The sequence below is a fragment of the Littorina saxatilis genome, unplaced genomic scaffold, assembly GCF_037325665.1.
Source record: "Littorina saxatilis isolate snail1 unplaced genomic scaffold, US_GU_Lsax_2.0 SUPER_12_unloc_2, whole genome shotgun sequence".
NCBI classification, from domain to species: domain Eukaryota; kingdom Metazoa; phylum Mollusca; class Gastropoda; order Littorinimorpha; family Littorinidae; genus Littorina; species Littorina saxatilis.
The window spans coordinates 170,173-193,006 of record NW_027125700.1 but is presented as its reverse complement, the minus strand read 5'-3'; the positions used below and the strand labels follow the sequence as shown (position 1 = coordinate 193,006).

At 43.1% G+C, this 22,834-nt stretch overlaps 2 long non-coding RNA genes across 2 annotated transcripts; one reads left to right on the top strand and one right to left on the bottom strand.

Moving 5' to 3' along the window:
* Nucleotides 1–427: 427 nt before the first annotated feature.
* On the bottom strand, nucleotides 428–16,743 carry LOC138954161 (uncharacterized). The gene is made up of 4 exons (XR_011451735.1): nucleotides 15,677–16,743; nucleotides 13,489–13,588; nucleotides 12,973–13,071; nucleotides 428–2,814 (listed from the first exon to the last, which is right to left on the bottom strand). It is a non-coding gene; the product is annotated as an uncharacterized lncRNA (long non-coding RNA).
* A 3,982-nt stretch (nucleotides 16,744–20,725) lies between these two features.
* LOC138954167 (uncharacterized) lies at nucleotides 20,726–22,834 on the top strand. Its single transcript, XR_011451737.1, has 3 exons — nucleotides 20,726–20,809; nucleotides 21,320–21,423; nucleotides 21,784–22,834. It is a non-coding gene; the product is annotated as an uncharacterized lncRNA (long non-coding RNA).

Here is a 22,834-nt window from a genome sequence, read left to right as displayed (position 1 = left end):
TTAAAACAAGAGGCAAAGCCTACAAGGCTCACGTATGTGAAACTATATGTTGAACACACGCACACACACACACACACACACATGTATGAAGATGAGATTTTTTAACTTTGGAATTCTCATGCAATACAAGTACAAGTAAATTGTAATGCATAGGAATAAATTTTAACGCACACACTCACACTACATACTCGCATCACATATTACAGCACACATATGCACACTTTCAGTTTCAGAATTTATTCAATTACCTCTGTCAACTTCAGGAAACATTATAAAATACGCAGACTAGACACAATGACTTCATGCACAATGTCAATTTGTGTGGTTTTTATCAGAAGAACTTTTGTGCTATCCCATCAACTCCCCCTCCCCCCCCCCCCTCCCTCCCCTCCCTCCCCCCCCCCCCCCCACAAAAAAAATAAAATAAAAAATAAAAAAAAGCACTCTAGTGGGGCCTGCGGTAACACTGGCAAGAACATATTTTACATACAAAAAGAAACACAAAACAAACATACAATCATGATCACACAACGGCACAGATAATACAGCACGAGGTACCTGTGATGAAAGGACACCTGAACTAGCCCTAAATTGCAAGTGGCCTTTTACTTTTACAACAGGTAAATGTTTGTCAAGATCAAAGGGACTACAGAAATTGTCGATTCATGGGGAGTGTCCATTCATCAGAGGGGCCTCACATTGCAGGTACCATGCAATGTACAGTAACAGTAACCATAAGCATTTGCTCAAACACACACACACACACATTCATGTGAAAACAGCACCTTGAAGTAAAAACAGTGGATTCCCCTTTTGAAAATTTGAAGGGGGGGGGGGGGGGGGGGGGGTCACAAAATGGGGGTTAATTTACAGAACAAGTCAGAAGATACGAAAACAAATTCTGAGATGACACGGGATTGTAAAGAAGTCCAAATCAGGTGGTCTTAAAAAAGGGGCGGTTCCAATGCAGTGGCCTTTTAAGAGGAAGCTGAGACAAAATGTCCAATACAGTGGAACCCCCCTTCTAAGACACCCCTCTTAAAATGAAGCAAGTAAAAAATGGGGGTAATTTTACACAGGATATGAACAGAAAGTCTGAGAAAACAAGGTCTTGGGGGGGTCTTAAAAAGGGAGTTATACTGTACCATGACTTGTAGTAGTACAGTTACCACTCCGTGTAAGTATTATCCCAGAATACCATGACACTGTGCAATCTACACTACCCCAGTGTTCAATTAAAGTCACATTTCTCCTTGTGAAAACATCTCACAATCTCAGTCAAATCTAGCAAGGCTCACTTGTATTTGGTAAGAGCATACCTTGAATTTGTCACAGGCCAACATTCAAAATGCTGACTGCTTGTGCTTGCTAAAGCCAAAAGTCGCTTTTACAAAACTAAAGCTTTGCCACGTCTGAAAGTGAGACGGTGAGCCAAACATTTTTTATAAAAAGAAATGTGCCTTTAAAATGATGGTTCATTCTTGAAAAGTCATAAAAAAGTCAAATATGGGAATCATTACACAAGAAACACACTCATTTGATCTTTTTCTAAAGACTCTTCCACACATGATACATTGCAGTGTTTTAGTGATGTGCAGTTCCTAGGCCTCGGTCTGTCTTCTATCACGTACACATACAGTGGAACACCCCTTTTAAGACTCCCTCCCTTTCAATAATCTGTTTTCTGTTCATAATCTCTGTAAAGTTACCCCCAGTTTAAGACTTCCTCCTTCTTAAGACCATTATTTTCCCATTTTTGGGAGATCTTACAAGGTGGGTTCAACTCACTTTTGAATCCAGGTCTAACTGACCTTTTCTTTTCTGTGTCTGGGAACATCACTGTGCCTGAACCTGAATTTGAATGGGTTGGGTCTACCAGAATAATGAATGATTTTCCAGCACTGAAAATAATATTTTGATTACATTTTGAAGGACGTTGGCAACTGACAAACCGCGAACTGGTGAATTATCTCCCCTAGACAGTGCCTGGTAAATTGCACACCATCTTTAGCCCTGGATCATGATCACAGGCAATGTTGAATACATAAATTTTGAGAGGAGTTGCCAACTGAAAAACCGCTAAGTTAAGAATTACCTCCCCTTGGCAGTGCCCAAGGACGTATCACCTTAACTTACAAAATAAGGTGAACTGATTTAAGTGATTCAAACTTCTATTAATTTTTGACAACAGAATGACAATACAAATATTGATTTTAAAACATGATACATGGAGTGGAGAAAGGAAAGAAGATCATGTTATCCATGGGGTGATTTGTCCATGATCCAAGCCTTCACACCCAGAAGTCTCTCTGATGTGTCACTTGTCCTGTGGATTACCAGCTCCACATGCAGGGAAGAATATGAAAGATTACACCGAATAGCCTTGAATTTCATCACTGTTTCCTCACGCACAGTGTTAGGGTCAATGATAGCACAACACTTCAATCAGCATACCACAGTCCTCTCTAAATGATTCAGAAATGTCACCAATTTTGTTTGAGAGTACACTATCCGACATGTTTGGAAACCAGAGAATGGCAATGTCCACAAGGATGGAGCCTCAGCTCCAGGAGAAAATGAAGACATTTCTGTAGCAGCTGCTGTCGTTACCACTACAGTTGTGTTGTCAGTCCAGGATTATGCCCAGCTACTTGTAGTTGTACTTCTGAACCACGCAGGCTTGCCTGGCACTGAGAAGCAGCGGGTCATGAGGGGTGGGTGGGGGGGTCGAGTGTCCTAGTGTCCTGCAATTTATTCCACCGCTGCTCTGTGCTTGCTGTCATCACTCGCCACCATGTCGTCATATCCTCAGATCTGTAACCAATAGCAGACATGATTATATATAGCTGATAAAATTGTTTGCAAGTTCTACTTCTTTAATCTTGAAACTGAGTTTTGTCAGGCTTCTAGCCATTCAAACTGTTCAGCATGGGAAACCCTGAAAATGTGCAAAACGCGCCAACTGACTTAGTTTGATGGTCAGACACCACCGACTGTTCAGTATGGGAGACCCTACCAGGCACCCTGCACATTAGCTGACTTAGCTTGATGGATTATGGAAGCACGCAAGCCACCCCACCACAACACGGTATCAGTTTCTGGGGGCAGTTACTTACCTCACATAAGTGACATGACTTTATTGTTCAAATTCATTGTCATAGTACAATTATACCACTTGACAATACCTGGAGACAACTTGACTATGATATTCAATTAATCAATTTTAAAAACAAAGCAAACACCTTAAACTTATGTGAAATGCGAATTTGACAGTTATAATACTCACTAGCCTAAAATTACAATTACTAAACAGACCACTGATGAAGCAACAACATGAAGCAAAATGTATCAACATATTTTATTTCCAAATCACACACTCAGCATACAGCAAAGCTAATTCGACGCTCCTTTTGTGTCCTGTGGGATCTGTACAGTTAGTCACTTGCAAGGACATGAACATTAATTTGAGTGTTATGATGAAAATACATCAAGCACAATGAACTATAAGCTCATCCAGGCATGTTGTGTGTTACTACTGTTACACCCCACAAACATCTGCAATACACTAATAAAGTTAGTGTACATTAAAGGAGACACGAAGCATAAAGTCAAGTAAACATGATGATCCTCCAGATTCAGGGAGACTGTTGAAGATGATATCAAGCACTGACCTGTGGAGAAAACTTGATTATGACATCCATTCAATCAATAAATAAACAACAAACTACAACCAGAAAAGGATAGAGCACTAAATTAAATTAAAAGCAAAAACAAGGAGTCAAATCGACAAATGTGTTCTGCTACTGATTCTTTATTTCAATTGCATTAATTTAAAATAAAACATGACAAATCTTATGCTCCTGTACATAACTTCAGATTTAGCGCCAATTCAAGTCTCACGTATGTGAAACTATATGTTGAACACACACACACACACATGAAGATGAGATTTTTTAACTTTGGAATTCTCATGCAATACATGTACAAGTAAATTGTAATGCATAGGAATAAATCTTAACGCACACACTCACACTACATACTCGCATCACATATATTACAGCACACATATAGTGTTCTGCTACTGATTCTTTATTTCAATTGCATTAATTTAAAATAAAACATGACAAATCTTATGCTTCTGTACATAACTTCAGATTTAGGGCCAATTAAAACACCAGACACAGAATCTAATTAACGCATCCACACCTAGTTGTGTCACTGTCATGGCTTGCATATCAAATTCTGCAACAAACAGAATATTGTTAAGTGCATTTCAAATACAAAGACAACAACACAGCAAACTCGCAATCTCTCAAAAATTCCATTTACACTGAAATTGACACCCAGCAGGGTTTGTGGTCCGAGTACCAGGATTCAAGTACACCTCCTAGTATTGCAGACTCAGGGAGATTGGTGAAGATCAGATCCAACACTGAGCCATAGTCTGTTGTGGGTTCAGTAATGAGCTGACGCAGACTGAATTCCTGACACAGCTGTTCGAGTGGTTTTGACAGTCTGTCAGAGGCATCACTGTTGAAGTCTCCTCCCATCACAACATAGGGTTGACTTGCTAATACCCTGTGAAGAATGGTCTCAAGTTCAGTACGCAGTGCGCTGGTTTTCACACCCGGAGGACAGTACACTCCCACTACACTCAGCCCTGCAATTCTGCTGCTGGCGTCAAGCACTGTAACTTCTATGCTGTGATTGCAACTTCGGCTTGTAGCTGTGTTGGAGGTAGACAGCAGACTGTCATCACGGATGTACACTATTGTGCCAGCATGTGGACGGTGAGTTTTGGTTGGGGCAGGGTTTCTCTCAAGAACTTTGAATTCAGGGAGACTGTAGTGCTGTGGTTCATCTTGTTCTTGTTCCCAGCTTTCAAATATGAATAACATTTCAGCTCGTAACAGATTTCTTTCAAGGCGGAGATCTCCAATGTGTTTGTGAAGAGAGCGACTGTTGTGAAAACCTATGAGAAATCCATTGCTGGCAAACTGCTGTAGGTCGCTCACACACCACTCAATGGGCTTCTTCCGCAATCGTTCCATCTCGGTCTTGACATCAGGTGACACTCTGATCTTGTTTGGGTCAAAATCAAGAAGATGGAGGCCGCCCAGAGTTTTGGCTCTGCTGAGTGCCACATACACTAGATGGTGTTGTGCCATACCCTGGAAAGACACCGCAACTTGTTCAAGAGTTGAACCCTGTGACTTGTGTACTGTGATTGCAGAGCAAGCTGTCAACGGAAACTGTTTACGAAGCACTGCAACATTTTCTCGTTTTCCAACACGAAACTGTTTGACGGCATGAAAGATGGGAGTCCATGTGGAGCTGATGGCTGGTGTGTAGAGTTGTTTGTTTCGGTGGCGGGTCTTTTCACCAACACTCTCTTCATCAAATTCTATCCATACAACCGACACATGTTCTGGCTTCTCACTGCCTTTGTGTCCAACCTGTCGTAAGGTGCCAGAAGCTCCATTCGTCAGACCATCGCTGATGTCAACATTGTGCACCAACATGAATCTACCGCCCACTTTGAGAGTCAAGTGTGATGGAAGACTCTGCGTTTGTTGCACTGTCATATCACAAGCTTTGTGAAGTATCTCGGTTTTCAGTGCAACACTGATGTCACCCATCACACTGTCCTTGGCTTCCAGCAGAATCTCCGAAGACTGGAGAAGGGCAAGACTTTTGGTGTTTTGCTCAGTGACGAGACGACGGCTGGTGAACAGGTGAAGCATGTTGTCCGGGATACTGGATTTGACAACACGGGACTTGATGAGGCTTGCATCTTCTTTGGTGTGGCATCCCTCCCTGATCCTGTTTAGAGCTTCAGCAAAGGTTCTGTCATCTTTCTGCCGCATCACCTGGGTCAACTCGAACATCTGGAACAGCTCCTGCCAGACAATTGGTGCTAGTGCTTCGTATGGTCCACGACTTGGCTGAAATACCCAGCGATCCATGACTGGTCTCAGCTGGAATAGATCACCAACAGCAAGGACACTTACACCACCAAACGGCTTGCTGCAACCCATCAATTGTTGCAGACGCTGACTGACAAAACCCATCATGTTGGCACCAACCATGGAAATTTCATCAATGATCACCAATCGCAATTCTGCTAGAGTTGACCGAAGTGTGTTCAAGCGACTGGCGTCAAGTTTCACGTAATCACTGAGACTCTGGTTTGCAGGGAGGCAGAAGGCTGTGTGTAGTGTCACACCTCTGATGTTATAGGCAGCCTTGCCTGTTGGAGCGGCAAGAAGTACCCGAAGGCAATCTGGATTGTCTCCAGGGCGACTGCTTAGGTAACGGACAAGGGCATGGTAAATGGCCAGGACACAGCGACTCTTCCCCACACCTGCACCTCCAGAGAGAAAACAGTGGAAGGGTTCGCATGCAGATAGACTGCCACTACACTTTGTCTTCATCCAGTGCAGTATGTGATAGAAGAACGTTTGCTGACTGCAATTCAGTGATCTTACCATTGCATCAAATTCTTCATTTGGTATCCTGTTCACTATACGGTCGTGAGTTATGTCGGATGTAGCATGACAACCCAGGTCAAGACCAATGTCATACTGTCGGTGCTGTTCAGAGTCTGGTTGGAACGCTGCATTGATGGTACTCTCTGTGTTGTATTTCTCGTGGCGGCTCTCCATGTCTTGTGCTTGTGGAGCCACCCCATCCCATGCTTCCTCATCAATGCCATCCTTCTGCACCTGTTCCACAGCCTGGTCCACAGCAGTAGCATTGGTCTCAAACTTGCTGCTGACTTCGAACACTGTTTCTTTCATTTGTTCAAATCTCTCATGGTATGTCCCACACCCACCAATGATATCCTTGTCCTCGTTTCGCCATGGTATGTACAACATCAGCTTCTCTCTGTAGTGGTTTTCTGAGTCAGACTCCAGAGAAAAGCGAACACAGCGCAGAACTTTTGGTTTTCTCCGGTGGTGCAAGACTTTGCCATCAGGAAGTTTGTACAGGTGACCAGAAGAAGAGTCATTGTTCCAGATGTTGTCGGTTGCATCCTCCTCATATTCACCTTCAGGGAGGAAATCCTGTTCCTTCTTCTTGGTGTTCTTACCTGTTCTGCTGCTTGATCCTGCCTTTCTCACGTCGTACGAAGTAGCAAAGTCTGCAAGACAGATGTTTTCCAACTCCTTTGGTCTTTCAGAGTACCTGTCGATCAGGCTTGTGAGAGTCACATCTGTGTCCTCATCTTTCATTGCTTCAAGCATGGTGGAATTCTTGAGCAGACCAACTCGCTGGCAGGGGGGTGATGTGTTGACAAAAATCACATCCCTTGTGCATCGGGTCAAAGGCAGCTGCATCAGGAGGTAGACAGCTTCCTGGGCAGACACTTCGCAGTGGTTCAAAAACTTGTTCGCAATGTGTCTGACTTTTTGTTTGACACTGTGGTTGCCACGTTTTGCCTCATCATCAGCGTGTTTTAGAAGATCGCTCATGCCACGCTGGCTCTTGCTGATGTACGTCACAATATACATTCCACAGGCATACTCATCCAGGACAAATTGCACATCTGTGTTGGCCATCCACACCTGAGCGAGAATATCATTTCTGCTGTTCATGCGTGTCGCTGATGGTTCGCGTTGCAAAAAGATCTTGGTGCTGTCAAGGTCAGAACGAAGTGCAAGGATGTACTGATTCTCATCAATGCCGACTCGCGCCAGAAATTCTTCAAAAGAAATGTTCTCACCCAGTTTCAACTGGCTAAGTTCTCTTTTGATGGTTCTCAAATTTTCTGTGATGCCAGAATTATCCTTTGCTTCAGACTGAGTCAGTGGACGGAGCATCATAGTTTTTGACATGGGAGGAAGAGGAAAACCAAACCTGCACACGTGTTTTCCACCTTTCTTGCATGACTTGGAATGCTTGTGTTCATGCAGGCTCGAAACGTTCTTCAACTCACCCTCTTCATGCCTCTGACATGTCAAGTGTTTATCAAGAAATGCCACCACATCTTCGTCAGAGTCTGTATCAGCCTTTGGTGCATCTTCAACCCAGATCATACAGTGAATGTGAGGGGACCCCCGCTGCTGAAATTCTACTCTGAAAAAGTGGTCCGTCACTTTTCCAAGAGGCTGCAGATCACTCAGGATGACTTTTCTGAACAAGACCTGAACTCTGTAGTCAAAGTGACGAGCGCAAGTCACAGGATCTTTTTGTATAAGCTGCGACTTCTCCTGCCAGGTCAGGTTCTCAAGGTCATCATCAGTGGGGTCTACACTGTGCTCCATGCGGTAGAGGACACGGAGAAGATCAATCCACCTTGTTTCAGCAGCAGAAAATGTAGCAAAGAAAGTTGGTCTACCAAGCTGCCTAATCATAGCAAAGAGATCCTTCTGTTTCGCTTGCCAGTACGGGGGAGAGGATCGCAGTGTTTTGAGGACACGATACCCTTGATCCTGGCGCAGAAGATCTTCAATGGCACCATCTTTCCTCAACTGCCCTGCAGTATGGCCTGTCTTTGCTCCTTTCACTTTCCGAAGTGCTGTTGTGGCTAAATCTCGAATCTGTAACATCTGTAGTTTCTTCAACTTGAAAAAGATGTTTGCAATGGAGTGGGCAGCACGCCGGTCAGCACTTCTTAGCTCAGCCTTGCAGATCTTACTGTAGGTGAGGGGCTTCATTCGATCACTGTTATCAACACGTCGTTGGCCGCAAAATATGGTTGGAAAGGATTTCTCCTCACAATCTTTATCCATGAACAGACCAAGTGGATGTTTACCCTCACCTGGTGCTATGTTCAGTGCTGCCTGGCCATCGGTTGTAAAGTCGTTGGGGTGCAGAAGGGTGTCACGACATCCACCTCCCAGTTCTGCCTCTTGACTGGTTTCTACCCATTCTTTGTCTTCATCATCTTCCCCGGTGTTATCTTTGTCATTAGCAGGTATGTTTTCCTCCTGCCACTCCTGAAACAAATCTGCATACTCTTCTTGCAGATTGCCATCTTGGTCTTGTTCTGGTTTGTTGTTGTCTTTCACTGTGCCAGAAGAAGCTTGATCAGTTACCAAGTGCTCAGGGTCTTGTGGCGGTACATTAGAACATTGCTTCACACTCACAGCATCACATTCAGGTTGTTTGCCTCCGTCACATGAGTGTGCATGGTTGGTCTTCTCACCTTGGATACAACTGTCATCATCTGCACTGTTGATTCTGAACTCAACCGACTCTGCTCCCTCCCACTCTGGTTTGAACCAAGAAGGATCGAGCTTAATACCCTCTTCCCTGAACAGGACACTGTTCCCAATCAACCACTCCGCAGCAGCAAAGATCTTCCCAGGCCTGACATTTTCAAAGTGGTAGGAGGACTTGTAGCGCAAGCGTCTCTTCAACTTCAAGGCAATTGTCTCTGTCTCTTCGAATCGCCTAGGTAATGAAGTCACCATAGCTGGCACATCCACTGGTACATTCACTACATTTCCCCTGATACCAAACTGATGGTCGCAGCCAAGCTCTCGCATCTGCATGAAGGGAATTCGTGGTGATATACACCGTTCCTCCAGGGTTGTGAGACCTTCAAGTGTAGACGGAATAGCCGGGAATTCAAGACCATTTCTCACAGCTAAATTGGGCAGCACAGATTTCCTCAAACTGGAAAGACATGTGGAACATATCCACTCAGTGTCTTGGAAGCTTTTTGTTCCTAACAGAACCTGCTCTATAATGGAAGACTTAACACCCTTGTTCTGGAGAGATGCAGCAGAGGGAGCAACACTCACTGAGTGTTTGTAGAAGAGACCATTACAGCATGTACATATGAATGAAGGTCCGTGACTAACATTGGACTGAAAGACCTTCTTGATGTCATCGGCCGTCAAGCAACTGCTTTTTGTGGTCAGTTTGTCCCTTGCTGCTCGCACCTTAGCTTGATAAGCTTCTCTGTATGAAGGACAACGCCTTCTCTTCACTTTCCTCAATCTGTCACTCTCCGATTCCTTTCGCCTATAGTTTCTATTCTGTCTTTGTTCTGCTTTCCTTTGCCTGTCTTTTAGGGCCTCTTTCTCTCTGTATTCTTTACTACCTCTCTTTGTTGCCATTCTCTGTCTGGTTCTACCTGCTTCTTTCTGACTGTAATCCCTATTGGCTCTCTTTGTTGTCATTCTCTGTCTGGTTCTACCTGCTTCTTTCTGACTGTAATCCCTATTGGCTCTCTTTGTTGTCATTCTCTGTCTGGTTCTACCTGCTTCTTTCTGACTGTAATCCTTATTGGCTCTCTTTGTTGTCATTCTCTGTCTGGTTCTACCTGCTTCTTTCTGACTGTAATCCCTATTGGCTCTCTTTGTTGTCATTCTCTGTCTGGTTCTACCTGCTTCTTTCTGACTGTAATCCCTATTGGCTCTCTTTGTTGCTTTTTTCTGTCTGTTTCTACCTGCTTCTTTCTGACTGTAATCCCTATTGGCTCTCTTTGTTGCCATTCTCTGTCTGGTTCTACCTGCTTCTTTCTGGCTATATTCTTTAGTGGCTCTCTGTTTAGCCATTCTAAGTCGGTTTCTTTCTGCTTCTTGCTCTCTGAACTCTCCACTGCATCTTCTCTTTGCAATTCTTGCTTTGCCTAGGTGTGCTTCCTTGTGCCTATATGCCTGACTAAGTCTCCTCTCACCTTTTCTCTGCCTATTTTCAGCTGACTCTTTCTGCTTGTACTCTTGGTTTTGACGTAGTTTCTGCATTGTATTTCTGCGGTTCACAAGTGTCACGGTTGTATGAGATACGAGTGGCCTCTCAGCACCTTCACACTCTGCTGCTGCAAGCACAGGTACATGAACTTGTTGATGTTGGCATGACAGCACTGGTCCATCAGATGGAAGATGGACGTCAGTCACAATTTCATAATGGTTATTGTTGAGGTGGTTGATGAAGATGCACCGTGAACTCACATGGGTCAGTGGAGCAATCAGTCTTGGATCAAGTGTGTGCCAGGCACTCTGCCCGACTACATTGCGATAAACACAGATTCTGGTGTTGAGCATGAGGGCAGCACTGTAAATCTCCACTTCTGTTGCCCACGTCCCTGAATTCCGCATGCCCGACCTGGTCAGATAGGATGCGGCTGTCAGCCCTTGTTGTTGCAGGAGAACATGCTCAATTCGATATGTGTGTGCAGACTGTGTCATGAAATGGCAGACTGCAGCTCGAAGTTGGAGATGGTACTCTTCACACCCAGTCACTGCAAAGCTCAGGCAGCGGAAAAAACAATTACCATCTCCCCCAACCCTTTTAAAATGTTTGGGTGCTCCAGCCGGAAGCAGATGATCTGATGAAGGCATTGCAAGCTTCAAAGGCAAAGTGAACTCGCGACATTTGTCTAACTGCCACTGGCAGTGTACAGGGTTGAATGTGATACCATGTTGCTCAATGGCTTTAACCTGAATATCCTGTGAATCTGAACAATTGTGTGACTGAAGGCGCTGGAATGATGAAAACACTCTGCCACAAGAAGTACACTTAGAGCATTTATGTTTCAATAGCCTAATACGGCTACTGAACATTTTCTGGCAGTCTACACACTGCACAACTGAGTCCATTCTGAGGAGCAAATAACATACACAGTGACTGTTAAGTGTGGATTCAGTTATAATAATAATAAGAAATTGTCACCAAATCAAAATTGGCAACAAAGCTCAGACTCAAAGACTAAAAAAGAATTAATTATGCAAGCACAAAAAACGTAATTCAGGATCAAAAGAAAATGAATCAAAACTTGCACACACGCATTAGATCATATACAATGTGCAAAATGACTGGCAGCACTCCTAGGCCTTGAAACCACCATCAGAACATCCAGACGAAAAATATTCGAAGTTGAAAGTTTCCAAGTTCCAAAATTGCAGAAAAATCGGGCAGCACCCCTAGGCCTGAAAACTACTGTCAGAACTAGGGTGAAAAATATTTCAAGTTCTAAAATCGCAGAAAAATCGGCAGGACCTTCAGAACAGATGAAAAATATTCCAAGTTCTAAAATCGCAGAAAAATCGGGCAGCACCCCTAGGCCTGGAAACTACTTTCAAAACGGAGACAGAAAATATTTAGTTCTAAAATCGCAGAAAAATCGGGCAGCACCCCTAGGCCTGGAAACTACTTTCAAAACGGAGACGGAAAATATTTCAAGTTCTAAAATCGCAGAAAAACCGGGCAGCACCCCCAGGCCTGGAAACTACTTTCAAAACGGAGACGGAAAATATTACAAGTTCTATAATCGCAGAAAAATCGGGCAGCACCCCTAGGCCTGGAAACTACTTTCAAAACGGAGACGGAAAATATTTCAAGTTCTAAAATCGCAGAAAAACCGGGCAGCACCTCTAGGCCTGGGAACTACTTTCAAAACGGAGACGGAAAATATTTCAAGTTCTAAAATCGCAGAAAAATCGGGCAGCACCCCTAGGCCTGGAAACTACTTTCAAAACTGAGACGGAAAATATTTCAAGTTCTAAAATCGCAGAAAAACCGGGCAGCACCCCGAGGCCTGGAAACTACTTCCAAAACGGAGACGGAAAATAGTTCAAGTTCTAAAATTGCAGAAAAATCGGGCAGCACCCGGCCTAGGCCTGGAAACTACTTCCAAAACTGAGACGGAAAATATTTCAAGTTCTAAAATCGCAGAACAATCGGGCAGCACCCCTAGTCCTGGACACTACTTTCAAAACGGAGACGGAAAATATTTCAAGTTCTAAAATCGCAGAAAAACCGGGCAGCACCCCTAGGCCTGTAAACTACTTTTAGAACAGAGACTAAAAATAATTCAAGTTCTTAAATCGCAGAATAATCGGGCAGGACCCTAAGGCCTTGAAATTACTTCCAGAACAGAGACGAAAAATTATTTCAGTTCTAAAATTGCACACAAATCGGGCATCATGACTCCTTAATAGTCTTAGGCCTGGAAATTTTTTTTTATGTTGTATGAAAACTTAGAATATTAGTAATAGTATAAAGTTGGGTACTCACAAAGATGTTGCTCGTGACGAAATCAAAAAATAGGCTGAAGATCAAACTGTCAGGCTGAGGATTGTCCAGGTGGAAGAAATCAAAGAGTGTGATGCTGCGCTGAAAATAAAAATGTAATTGCACTTTAAACTTGGCGCATGAGATGACTGTCCTTTTGTCTAATTGACGTTTAAGAAAAACAATGATTATCATTATTTACAATATCATTAGTTATCGTTAGATTTGACTGTGAAATTACTTTCAGAACTGAGACAGAAAATATTTCAAGTTCTAAAATTGCAGAACAATTGGCTGGGACTCCTGCCTGAAAACTACTTTCAGAACCGAGACAATAAATATTTGAGATTTCTAAAATTGCAGACAAATCTGGCAGCACCACTAGGTCTGGAAACTACTTTCAGAACCGAGACAAAAAATATTTCAAGTTCTAAAATCGAAGAAAAATTGGACAGGACTCAAAAAATCTTTTAATGATGTATGAAAAGTTAGAATATTAGTAATAGTATGGGTACTCACAAAGATGTTGCTCATGCGAAAATCCAAAAATAAGATCAAGACCAAACTGTCAGGCTCATGATTGTCCAGTTGGAAGAAATCCTAAGAGCGTGATGCTGCGCTGAAAATGAAAATGTAAAATTTTGTACTTTAAACTTGGTCAGGTTTTTTCTGAGCGCAGGAGATGACTGTCTTGTCTGAAATCGCACTCTATCTGATGTTAAGCAAAAACTGACAATGCAGTAATGCACTGAAGTCGCGTGAAGCAATATAAAAACAGTCAGTTTGCAGTCATGATAGTTGATTAGTCAACTAGTGCAAATTGTTTTTGACTTTCAGAGCATAAGCACATTGCCAAGCACTACAAACCGTCCTAACCTTAAAATGCAGTATCAAAAGTATGGAAGCAAAGTCTTATCTGACCAATGCATGTACTAAAGAGTTAATTTATTAACTTGATAATTAAGTAGAAGTGCATTGCCAAGGCAGTGCATACCCCCAGCAAAGAACAAATCGCCTCTCTCTCTCTCTCTCTCTCTCTCTCTCTCTCTCTCTCTCTCTCTCTCTCTCTCTCTCTCTCTCTCTCTCACAGACACGCACACTCACAGACACTACACACACAGACGTGCGCTCAAACCACGTCACACACACACTCACTCACACACACATCATCCATGCTCACAATGTATTATTTAAAAGCGAGGGTTCTGCAAAAAATCAGTATGACAATGTGGCCTTTCTTTACACAAAAAATGACACTTCGAATCAATAGAATCAAGTGTAACACATGTAAGTTTAGATGATTTGGACTCGGTCTTCATCGTGGATTGACGCCCACCAAAGCCTAATTGAATCCCTCTGCCGCTTCGCTCCGTCGAGCTTCAATTAGCTTTTGGTCGGGCGTCAATCCACGATGAAGATCGAGTCAAAATCATCTAAACATACATGTTACGCTTGATTTTGACTCGATCTTCATCGTGGATTGACGCCCGACCAAAGCTAATTGAAGCTCAAGCCTAATTGAATCCCTCCGTCGCTTCGCTCCGTCGAGCTTCAATTAGCTTTGGTCGGGCGTCAATCGATGATGAAGATCGAGTCAAAATCATCTAAACATACATGTTACGCTTGATTTTATTGATACATACTATTGATCCGAAGCGTGGATTGACGCCCGACCAAAGCTAATTAAAGCTCTCCGTCGCTTCGCTCCATCGAGCTTCATCAATTAGCTAAGTATTAGGTAAATAAAGCATAGTTCTATCCGACGGATACGGCAAAAACGTGGAATTTCAACCACATAATCATTGACCCAATAATAATAGAATCAAGTGTAACACATGTAAGTTTAGATGATTTTGACTCGGTCTTCATCGTGGATTGACGCCCACCAAAGCCTAATTGAATCCCTCCGCCGCTTCGCACCGTCGAGCTTCAATTCGCTTTGGTCGGGCGTCAATCCACGATGAAGATAGAGTCAAAATCATCTAAACATACATGTTACGCTTGATTTTATTGATACGTACTATTGATCCGAAGCGTGGATTGACGCCCGACCAAAGCTAATTAAAGCTCTCCGTCGCTTCGCTCCATCAATTAGCTAAGTATTAGGTAAAATAAAGCATAGTTCTAAACTTCTATCCGATACAGCAAAAACGTGGAATTTCAACCACATAATCATTGACCCACACCACCTTATACTGTTCACCGTCAGGGTCTAGCATTGGAAAAAGAGATTTCAGCTTACAAACTACAAAGGCAGGGGTCTGGGGCATCACCCCTGGAATTTGAAGAGGTTTTGTGATTTTGCGTCTACAACCCCCTCCCCAATTCGAGTTTCGCGTTAGCTTATTGGAGATGTCATTTCGGCGTAAATGCGCCGAACGGCTTACAATGAATGCAGCTGCTAGGCCCTGGTTTGCTGAGCAGCTGGCCGCCAGCGACGTAGTCTATCACTGATAGTATCAGCACTGTTTTTGTGATAACAGGTCACAATATTTTCCTGTCGAGCCGCAATTTTGGAAGGGGAAGTCTAGTCGGCGGCAGTCACGCGCTTGGCGCCGAACTGAACAGTATCGAATTTTCCTACAAGCGTGTCACCCTTCTGTATCTCAGGAGCTCCACTACATGATCTCCACCTTAACTGGGAATCCCCCCAGGCACACACACACTTTTGAAGTGGTTGACATGATAACACATACCGTGTACTCACAAAAATCGAAGAGCGAAACAGAACCCGCCTACGGTCATGGATGAAACCCAAGCTATCCCACAATTCCAGAAAAACGGTTTGACTAATCATAAGCTAACTGCGCGCCGTAATGATATTTTGTTGTTGTAAGTTCAAAATACACTATAACACCCTTATCGATCACTACTCTGACTTAAAAACTGGTCCAACGTGAGAAAATATTATGGAGATATATACTAACAGCTCAAATATTACGTGTAAATGCTTTCTTTTGAGGTCAGTCGGGCGCGGTCGCTTGTGGTTGGGAGCGATCCGGCCGGCCACGGTCGCGCGGTAATTAGTCAGACCGACACAGATTAGTGCTGCCGTTCTTGAAATTCACATAAATGTAACCAAGAACAAAGACATACAATCCTTACAGGCACTTTAGATCTACTCATTTCACTAGAGGTGACTACCTAGCACTGTGTCATCCGTATCTGCTGAAATAAAACAAAATATAAAATACCGGGGAGACACTGTGACTACTCACTAGTCTAGATCTGTCCGTACTTACCGGGACTCGGCCAGATCGACACTGAACTTTCGACAGCTCTTCCTCGCGCAGATGATTGGAAAAAAACGCTGTGCAGATCAAACTGTAGGAAATCTCACTTTGGTATCTTCTTTAGTCTATTTCATCTGGAGCTTAGAAACCGAACCCAGTCGACTCAGTGACCAGGCTGAGTCAGTCAGTGAATCATGTATACCACAATCCTTAGCGGCGCGACCCCAACCTAACCTGGTCTTGACTAACCTGGTCTACATACCAAACGCGACACAAACCGGTCAGCTGCGTGTACCCCCATAAACCACCCCACCACCCGTTTTCTTTGGATACACACTTTAACTACACACATGCCGACAAAATGTTGATCATTGGTTCAATACTTTGAAGATGTTGCTTGAAAAATAACCAGGTGAAATGAGTATTTCGGTGTTTAGTCAAATGTTAAAGTTTCTACCACAGACATACACACGCACAGACGCACGCACGCACGCACGCACAGACAGACAAAGTTACGATCGCATAGGCTACACTTACGTGAGCCAATTAAATGAAAATAAGATGTGCAATAGCTCCACATGAGTCGCATTTTGTTCGTCCGGGGGACAACTGATCACAATTAATGTTCTATTTGTTTTGACAAGACAGACTGTTATGGCAGCGGTTGTTGCATTTGAGATGACTTTTGAAGCATCTGCAACGGTTTGTGGAACACTTTTTTTCTGTCCACTGCAGTTACATTTAACAAAACCCTGCCCGCTGCCCAAAGACTCGCTTGAAACCGCTTCTCTAACTGAAACTTGGGCACAGAGTGTAACGTCCTTTTCTCTCAGTAAATTCGTTTCGCTCAACTGAAACTAGTTTCTAGAAAAGCACCCTTTCAAAATACCTGCCCGGACTGCAATTGTGTAGTTCTCGTTTAGATCTCGGTCAACTATCACACCTAAACTGTTTCTAGGATCTCCTCTTCCTCTGTCTACTGACGGAATAGGGACCAGGACAGTCTGACCAATTTCTCCAGGAATCATCTCAATTCTGCTTTTTATATTTAGTCAAGTTTTGACTAAATATTTTAACATCGAGGGGGAATCGAAACGAGGGTCGTGGTGTATGTGCGTATGTGTGTGCGTGCGTGTGTGTGTGTGTGTGTGTGTGTGTGTGTGTGTAGAGCGATTCAGACTAAACTACTGGACCGATCTTTATGAAATTTGACATGAGAGTTCCTGGGTATGAAATCCCCGAACGTTTTTTTCATTTTTTTGATAAATGTCTTTGATGACGTCATATCCGGCTTTTCGTGAAAGTTGAGGCGGCACTGTCACGCTCTCATTTTTCAACCAAATTGGTTGAAATTTTGGTCAAGTACTCTTCGACGAAGCCCGGGGTTCGGTATTGCATTTCAGCTTGGTGGCTTAAAAATTAATTAATGACTTTGGTCATTAAAAATCTGAAAATTGTAAAAAAAAATAAAAATTTATAAAACGATCCAAATGTACGTTTATCTTATTCTCCATCATTTGCTGATTCCAAAAACATATAAATATGTTATATTCGGATTAAAAACAAGCTCTGAAAATGAAATATATAAAAATTATTATCAAAATTAAATTGTCCAAATCAATTTAAAAACACTTTCATCTTATTCCTTGTCGGTTCCTGATTCCAAAAACATATAGATATGATATGTTTGGATTAAAAACACGCTCAGAAAGTTAAAACCAGAGAGAGGTACAGAAAAGCGTGCTATCCTTCTTAGCGCAACTACTACCCCGCTCTTCTTGTCAATTTCACTGCCTTTGCCATGAGCGGTGGCCTGACGATGCTACGAGTAAAATGGCATTGCGTTTCATTCTGTGAGTTCGACAGCTACTTGACTAAATATTGTATTTTCGCCTTACGCGACTTGTTTTCAACATCCGGTCCGCTTGTTTCTGTTGGCTGATCCTTGCTCTCTTCCGCGATTCTTGTATGGTGTCATCATGTTTTTGTAATGCAGCTTCATGCACAGAAGATGGTCCAGGCGTCTGACTTTCAGCTTGGGGCATTGCACCAAGAGAAGGCCCAGGCGTCTGACTTTCAGCTTGGGGCATTGCACCAAGAGAAGGCCCAGGCGTCTGACTTTCAGCTTGGGGCATTGCACCAAGAGAAGGCCCAGGCGTCTGTCTTTCAGCTTGGGGCATTGCACCAAGAGAAGGCCCAGGCGTCTGTCTTTCAGCTTGGGGCATTGCACCAAGAGAAGGCCCAGGCGTCTGTCTTTCAGCTTGGGGCATTGCACCAAGAGAAGGCCCAGGCGTCTGTCTTTCAGCTTGGGGCATTGCACCAAGAGAAGGCCCAGGCGTCTGTCTTTCAGCTTGGGGCATTGCACCAAGAGAAGGCCCAGGCGTCTGTCTTTCAGCTTGGGGCATTGCACCAAGAGAAGGCCCAGGCGTCTGTCTTTCAGCTTGGGGCATTGCACTAAGAGAAGGCCCAGGCGTCTGTCTTTCAGCTTGGGGCATTGCACAAAGAGAAGGCCCAGGCGTCTGTCTTTCAGCTTGGGGCATTACACCAAGAGAAGGCCCAGGCGTCTGTCTTTCAGCTTGGGGCATTGCACCAAGAGAAGGCCCAGGCGTCTGTCTTTCAGCTTGGGGCATTGCACCAAGAGAAGGCCCAGGCGTCTGTCTTTCAGCTTGGGGCATTGCACCAAGAGAAGGCCCAGGCGTCTGACTTTCAGCTTGGGGCATTGCACCAAAAGACGGCCCAGGCGTCTGACTTTCAGCTTGGGGCATGTCAATTTTGTCCTTTAAAAATGTTCTCACCGTGGATGGATGGATATCTGTTCAGTGCAATTGGCTTTTATGTTGTGTGTATTGCCTGAATTGCGTCAGGCAATAAGCGTAATTTTGAGAGTTAAATTTCAGGCATTACGTGTAATGCCTGGTATTTTTAGGCATTACGTGTAATGCCTAGTGGTCACAGGCATTACGCGTAATGCCTGGTTTCACTTAATGCCTGTAACATATACACATGTGTATCCACACATCAACAAACTCCCCTGACTGGGGTTCAAAATTCCACTAGCAACAAACTTGCTGCTGTACATTCCTCTTTAAGCACAAAACCCTGACCAGGGTAAAAATGTCTATACATGTACAACCAAACATTTAGCTGTTCTGAGTCACTATTCCTCTGACACAAATACAGAAGTTCAAAACAAACATATTGTTGTTCAATCAGGTTATACCTTTTTGGCATAATCGGGCGCAGAGTGGGTAGATAGACATAACCACAGGCCGTAATTGTCCACTTTTTTAAACACATAATTTAGAAATGCACCCCCTCCGCTTCTCTGTATCCAAATGCCCTCATCTGTACCAGCAAATCAGCAGGCCCCTGGCTGACGTCTCAGCTCTGTTTTGCCCATTACGTACTATACTTGCAGAAGTAATCTGGTGGTGTACACCAACCAAATCACTCTGTTTAGCACGCCAACCCCTGGCTCTCACAGGGTGAGAAAGACTAGCAATGGATACAGGTCGGTAATGGTGCAGCCACAGGACCCTCCTCCACTGAACCAGACCACAACAACATGGCCTTTTGTAAGGGTTCAATCCTGGGAGGATCCTGCAGATATCGTTAAAGTTACTGAATAGTGTGTGCTTCCAAGCAGAATTACTTTCGCCTGTGGCCATGTCTATCTTATGCCCCCACAAAGCACCGTAACACAACAGTAATACAAAAACACATGCTATAAAATCGATGGGCTAAAACCAGAACCAATTACCTCCAAATAACATGTTTTGCAACTTTATCGTTATTTGACTTATGGTAACATGATTCTCACTTTCTGTGCAGGATTCTTGAAAATCTTGCATAATTGCGTATTTATAAGTCATAATTTGTTCTGGCTCCAAGCATTTCTCCTGCTCATCTTGGAAGCAGAACCCTCTAACTCCATCCAGGTTGGAAGCAGAACGTGCTAAGTTCAGTATAGTCTGTTCTGCTACTGAGGCCTATAGGGAAAGGGGAGTGTTTCACTGCGAGCCAGATGCAGCCATCGTAACCTGACCTGTTCTGCTTGCTGTGTGACAGTCACTTTTCCTGCTTTGAGCGCAGCCAGATCAGGGGACAATAGCGGTAGTGGTATCTGGTCATGACCCTTTCTGTATGGTGTAATATTTTCTCCAGCACACAGAATAGTGTAACTAGCCGTAGTTGTGTCTGCTGTCGACAAAAAAAAAGGAATTTGATAGACTGTGGGAACTAAAACAGGTCACTTACACCTGTCAAGTGTCAGTATCCGAATTCCTGACTCCGGATGTACTGTTATAACAGCTGCAGTCTCCAAGCAGAGTTTAATACATGTAACTTTCCTGTGATAAAAGAGTGAATGAAGAATGAATTGGGGAAAATGCAGTCCCTTGAGGAAGGAGGGTGGTAATAAGGGGGTTGGGGCCGGGGAGGGGGGTTGGTGGTAAAGTGGGTGCAATCAGGAGGGGGGGGGGGGTCCTAAAACTGACAAAAGGATGGTCCACTTTCTGAAAACACTGGAACAGAGAACATCTCTCTGCCATTTTTACATCTACTGCACAGTCAATTTGGCTGTTGCTCGAGTCAGGACACAGATTCAAGTAAAAAAACCCACAGATTCAAGTGAGTATCTTCATGTATTATGTTTTTTCCCCATTTGAACAGACCATAAAAGCTGAAATTCGGATTCCTTTTTTAAATAATTATAGGGGATTAACCTTCTGATTCAGTCTAAATCCTGTATCTGCAAACTGATTTCTAGCTTTTTGTGTTTTGTTTTCGTAATTGTAAAATGTTCTTGTGCGCATGTGTGTTTGTTTGTGTCAGTGTGTGTGTGTGTGTGTGTGTGTGTGTGTGTGTGTGTGTGTGTGTGTGTGTGTGTGTGTGTGTGTGTGTGTGTGTGTGTGTTTGTGTGTGACGGTGTGTGCATGTGCTCATGCCTCAATGTTGTAATGTATCCATGCAGCTCTTTAGTGTTTGTTAAAACAAATTAAAAAAAGGTTAGTGAGTGTTTACATTAATTGTGTATGCTTGTAAAGATGGATAGATGAATAATTTGGTTGATGGATTTTGTCAGTTTAATTGACTCCAATATATTTTGTTATTCAAAGGTTATCACAATGTCCAACTGATGAGCATGAGTGGTCAGATGAGGATTTGCTTCAGCATATAACTCTTGAAACCCAAGACACTGAGTCTCCCTGTACAAAGTCTGGTAAGTACCAACACACACACACACACACACACACACACACACACACACACACACACACACACACACACACACACACACACACACACACTTACTTCCTTACTTACTTCAGTACTTACTTCTTACTTACTTTACAAAAGCTTTTGGTTACTTTCAGGATATTCAGTGTAATCAAGTTCTAATGTTTCATTTGTTTGTGTGAATAGAAACACGAAAACTATCCAAAGTTTTAACGCAGAAGCGATAATACGGAGGAAATTACCTTTTTTTTTAAATTATCGGTTAATAATTTTAAAATAGAAGTACATGTAGTAATTGCCTGTTCAAAGGAGATAACATTCATAGTATCCATGTCTTTTGCAGACGCTGTTTGAAAGGAGATGAATCCAGGCAAGTAAGAAGCACCATGCATTTCAGGAGACTGTCCTTCGGATTCACGGATTACGGTTGCATAATCTCCTTTCTGCCAATGCTAAAAGTGAAACCTGATGACTTTGATGCGTCTCCATTGGCAAAATCTACCCCAAAATATGACGATTGTGCTGTTTCTTCAATCAATCGAAGATCCTTTTGAGAACATGGTGAATGGGGGTTATCCTCCTGTTCGAGTCATGCATCAACTCCAATACTTGCTGATTGTGATTCCACCCCTCAAAAATGAATCAAGCTACCCAACTCCTGTACATCTTTCTCCTGTGTGTGCTTCCACAGTTTCTGTTACCCTGTAGGTGTATTCACATCAGCTTGTAATATATATATGTCAGACACTGCTCCTTTAGGTGAAACTACCACAGCATCTCTTCCATCTGTTTATGGAACCCCAACAAAGAAAATTCTGTCATCGATGAAGGAAGCATCATATGTGACACCTCATGAGAAGAAGTTCAGCCGAAAAAGACTCTGCAACCCGGGACTACGGGAAAAGTTATGTTCGAAAAGCGAAGACACTCAGAGATGAATTTTACACAGGAATAACTGGTCAAACGGCTAAGACAAAAGCAGTACAGGAGGTCGACTGTTAAAAGTGCAAAATGTGTTTATTTATTTCGACCTTTGTGCACAACATTTTTGTGAAGAGGAAAGTACAACAAAAGGTAAGAATGCCAATTTGTTTTCTTGATAATGAACAGAGTAGCATGCAGTCAGGATCTAAAGCTCGTGTTTTTGTTACCATTTGCATTGTGTGGTTAAAATGCGCCTTCAGCCTTGTGTTTATTTGTTTGTTTGCTTGCTTGTTTGCTGCTTTGTTCGTCTGGTTTGTTGTTGGTGTTATTGGGTTTGTAGTTTTGTGCGTAACGCAAAACGAAATGAGCTGATACAACATAAGATTACCGTTGGGCTTTCTTGAAAAACACAATAAATAAAAAAGTGTAATGATTTCAGAGAGAGTTTTGCGTGTATGTGTTGTTTTTGT